We start from the raw sequence: 5,063 nt of genomic DNA, 5'->3' as shown, positions 1-5,063 counted from the left end.
GGATCAAAAAGTCACGTCGCTATGAACGCTTGGCGACCACAAGCCAGTTATCCCTGTAGTGGCGTTTGACATCTCGAGGCGAACGGACGTGCTCCCGTACAGCTCCGCGTTGGCGACAAAAAATTTGGTGTAAAAAGTGATAAATGCGTGTAAGTTCCAGCGATAAACGATAAAGGACGTTGCTTTAAGTGTTTGCAAAGCGAAAGAACGCTATTTGAACACGATTTAGTGAGGCGGACAAGTGCGCAAAGTGCCCCCATACACTTTGTATGGGGAACCTCAAAGCCTCAAAACGGCAAAAGTGGGCGAAAAAATCGCAAAAAAAGTGGACGCTAGTGCGCATAAGTGCGATTAAATTCGTTTTCCAGCACCGGAGAGTGGATTTCTTGTGAAAAAAGGCGGAAAACAACCAGTGAACCGGCGAGTGAAAAGCGCGCATCGAGTGGCGTCGTGTGTGTCGTGGCGTGTGTATGTGCGTCATCCGTCACACGAAGCGTTTATAGCCGAGACACCGACCAGCGCCATCTCTTGCATTTTGCGGGAGCTTTCGCTGGTGGCGCCACCCGCGGACAGTAGTGGAACCGCACATCTAAGACACGCACCACCTCTCCCTGACGACAGCAGCACCACCAGCGGCCGGTGACGGTACTGCTTAGCCGGGACACCCAAGGCGTTACGGGGCGTTACGGTCCCAAAAGTGCGGATTGCATAGTTCTCCGGCGCTTATCGCACAGGGACCGGGAACGGTGAAACGGGAGACTTCAACGCGACGGCAGACCACTAACCGGATTTTCGAACGGATTTTGGAAACAACCACGGAAATTTCGATGGAGGGGCGGGTGCTACGCTCCGGTTCGCGAATGAGGTCCACTCCCGGGGGATGGTCGGCCAACCCTTCCCCACCTCCTTCCCCAGTGTCACCACGGTCGGAGGGATCAGTGGAGGCAGTAGTATTGTCGGAGGACGAAGAGGACGCTGAGTTCTCCGATGCCTTCGTCCTGGAGCAGACGGTGGTGGCGTTGGAGGCAGCGGTACCGGAGGCACCTGCACCTACGCCAGCATCTACATCGGCGAACCCTGAGGGCGAGGATACGTCCGTGTTGGCGCTTCAGCACAAGATGCTGGAAAGCCTGGTGAAGCAGGTGGAGACGCTGACAGAACAGCTGCGTCTCAGCCGAGAGCGCGAGGTGGCTCTGCAATGCACGCTGGAGGCACTGCAGGAGGGCATGCGCTCTCTGACTGCTCTGCATGCGTCGGTGCAGCCTGGTGGCCAGGGCAGCGCTCGTACAAAGCGCAGCCGCAATCAGCGTAGCCAGGCTAAGCGGAGGTCGCAGCAGCAGCGGCAGCAGCAGCAGCAGCAGCAGCAGCAGCAGCAACAGCAGCAGCAGCAGCAGCAGCAGCAGCAGCAGCAGCAGCAGCAGCAGCAGCAGCAGCAGCAGCAGCAGCAGCAGCAGCAGCAGTGTAGCCAGCAGCAGCAGCAGCCGCAGCAGCAGCAGCAGCAGCAGCAGCAGCAGTGTAGCCAGCAGCAGCAGCAGCCGCAGCAGCAGCAGCAGCAGCAGCAGTGTAGCCAGCAGCAGCAGCAGCAGCAGCAGCCACAGCAACAGCTGCTCTGGACGACGGTGGTGAAAGGCCGCTCGTCCAAGCGGCAATGCCACCTGCCGCAGCAGCAGCAGCAGCAGCAGCAACAGCAGCAGCGAGGCGGACGTTACGTGCCACCGCAGCTTCGCACATTGCAGCAGCAGCAGCAGCAGCGACAGCAGCAGCAGCAGCAGCAGCGTCAGCAGCAGCCGAAGACTACGTCAGGACCGTCGATTCGGCAAGCGCGAAGCCGTCCCGACGCCATCGAGGTGACCCCAGGGGAGGGACAGACCTGGACAGAGGTCTACCGGGCCGTGCGCTCGTCGGCAGAGCTGGCCCACCTCAGCGAGGTCCTGGGAGTTGGACGACGAACTACCCGCTCGCGACTTGTGATGGACCTGCCGGAGGGGGCGAACTCGGGGGAGATCTTCTCCGCCGTAAAGGCGTTCTGCGACGCAGCGACCCCCGCGATTCGCTGTCGACTGATCACAGAAAGGGCTGTACTTCGCGTTGATTATATCGACCCTTTAGCGCTGGCGACAGAGGTGGCGGAGGCACTTTCGGCCCTTGCAGGCGAGACCATCTGCGAGGAGGAGGTGCGCCTGATGGAGAACTACAACGGGACGCAGGTGGCGCGCGTTCGGGTGCCGGAGAGGATGGCAGAGAAGCTGGTGGGCAAGCGCGTCAAGGTGAGCTTCACCTTGTGCCCGATCAGCCGAGTACTGCAGACGACCGAACGGCAGCCGAGATGTTTCCGTTGTCTGGAGATCGGCCACCGGAGGGCGAAGTGCAGGAGCGAGGCCGACCGCACGGACGCCTGCATTCGCTGCGGGAAGCCGGGTCATCGGGCGATGCACTGCCAGGAGGATCCGTGTTGCGCCAGGTGCAAGGGTCCTCACCCGGTGGGCCATCCGACCTGCCGGCAACACTGAAGGTCCTACAGATCAACCTTGGGCGGAGCCGGTCAGCACAGGACCTGATGCTGCAGACGGCTAGGGAGCTTGGAGTGCAGGTCGTGCTTGCTTGCGAGCTCTACCGGCCACCAAGATCCAACCCGAGATGGGCATATGATGAAGCGGAAAGCGTAGCGGTGATTGCCACTGGCTCCTTCCCCATCCAGCGACTATGGGGATCGTCGTCGCCAGGGCTAGTTGTAGCCACCATTGCAGGCATAACATTCGCCAGCTGCTACGCTTCGCCCAACAACACCAGCGGGGCCGACTTTGTCAGCTACCTTGAGGCGGTGGAGATGTCGCTGATCGGACACACGACGGTAGTCCTTGCCGGGGACTTTAACGCGTGGAGCCAGGACTGGGGTAGTGCCCGTACGTCACGGAGGGGAGAAGACCTGAAGAGCGTCGTAGACCATTTGGGGCTCCGGACGCTTAACAGCGGTAACGTACCCACGTTCAAGGGTAACGGCGTGGCACGACCAAGCATAGTGGACGTAACCTTCTCCAGCCACACTATTGCGCGCCCCGACTCCTGGCGGGTAAGTCCGCGGTTCTCCGACAGCGACCACTCCTACCTGGAGTTTCAGGTGGGTCTTCCGGGAGATGGCACGCAACACCACCGTAGGCAACGACATCAGCCGCCGAACTACAACATCGGCACGGCCAGGCATGCCGGTACCCGGTGGAAAACTGCGCAGTTTGACAGCTCCTGCTTCACCACCGCCCTTTCCATCGGACGGTTCGAGCTGACGCAGACACCGGAAGACCTGGTCGGCGGGCTAACTGCAGCGTGCGACGGCACAATGGAGCGGGTGCATGGGGCGACCTTCCACCAAGCGCCGAGGATGTACTGGTGGACACCCGAGATCGATCGGCTGAGGGAGGTGTGCGAAGCTGCAGAACGGCGACGTCGCAGCGCCCCGCCTGATGAGCGCCTCGCGCTGACCGCCCAGCTCCTGAGCTCGCGGAGGATGCTGGCGAGCGAGATCCAGCGCAGCAAGGATCGCTGCATGCAGGAGCTCATTGACGGGGTGGAGAACGATGTATTTGGGCTCGGGTACAAGGTGGTGCTGGCCAAGCTGCGCAGTCGCGCACCACCTGAAACCGACCGAGCAGTACTCCAGCCGATCGTTGACGCACTCTTCCCGACGCACCCTCCGTTCGATTGGCCTACCATCGCAGCCGAGGGCGACACGGAGGAGGTCCGGCCGGTTACGCAGGACGAGGTGTTGGCCGTTGCAGCCAGGATGGCATCGTCCAAGGCGCCAGGACTCGACGGCATCCCCAACGCGGCGGTGAAAACCGCGATCCGAGAGCACCCGGAGGTCTTCACCCGGGTGTTCAACGACCTGTTGCGGCGGGGAGAGTTTCCGACGTCATGGAAGGCGGCGCGGCTGGTGCTAATCCCTAAGCCCGGCAAACCCCCTGGCGAGCCATCGTCGTGGCGGCCGCTGCTGATGCTGGGTGCAGTCCCGAAGGTGTTCGAGCGGATTATCCTCGACCGCCTGAACGAGCACCTGGAGGACAGCAGTGCACCACGCTTGTCGCCCGAGCAGTATGGCTTTCGCCGCGGACGATCGACGGTGCAGGCCATCCAGCGGGTCGTCGAGCGAGGCCTGTACGCGAGGACGTTCCACCGCACCAATGGCAGAGACCCTCGCTGCCTGATGGTGGCATCTCTGGACGTGCGGAACGCCTTTAACTCGGCCAGCTGGACGGCGATTGCAGCAGCTCTCCAGCGGATGAGCGTACCGTCAGCGCTCCAGCGAGTCTTGCGCAGCTACTTCTCGGGACGGGAGCTGCTTTTCGAGACCGCCGAGGGACCAGTTCGCAGGACAGTCACGGCAGGCGTACCACAGGGCTCTATACTAGGGCCGACCCTGTGGAACGTCATGTATGATGGTGTGCTGCGGCTGACGCTGCCGGACGGTGCGGAAGCGATCGGCTTCGCGGACGATTTGGTCGTTCTGGCGGGAGGAGCGACACCACAGGCGGCAGCGGAACTGGCTGAGCAGGCGATCGGCATCATCAACTCGTGGATGGCAGCACACCATCTGGAGCTAGCTCCGGCCAAGACCGAGTTGGTAATGATGTCTACGATGCGGAGGGCGAACACGCAGGCGCCGGTGACCATCGCAGGCGTGCAGAGGATGCCAACACGGACGATCAAGTACCTTGGGGTCATGCTGGAGGACCACCTGTCTTGGAATGCCCACGTCGAGTGCGTCTCCGCAAAAGCACTCCGTGTGGCACAGGCGGTATCCCGGTTGATGCGGAACCACAGCGGCCCCAAGGGTGCTAAACGACGATTGCTCGCGTCCGTCGTGGACTCGACGCTGCGGTACGCTGCTCCAGTGTGGCACGAGGCAGTTCACACTCAACGGAACCGCAGGAGGTTGAACCGGGTGCAGGGCCTCTACGCGAGACCGGTAGCCCGCACATTTATATCGGTGCGCGGCGAGGTGGCCACTGTCCTTGCAAGCGTCATCCCGATCTGCCTGCAGATCACGGAGGACGCAAGGTGCTACCAGC

The sequence above is a fragment of the Anopheles maculipalpis genome (genome assembly GCF_943734695.1).
Source record: "Anopheles maculipalpis chromosome X unlocalized genomic scaffold, idAnoMacuDA_375_x X_unloc_12, whole genome shotgun sequence".
Taxonomy (NCBI): domain Eukaryota; kingdom Metazoa; phylum Arthropoda; class Insecta; order Diptera; family Culicidae; genus Anopheles; species Anopheles maculipalpis.
This window is presented reverse-complemented; position numbering follows the sequence as displayed.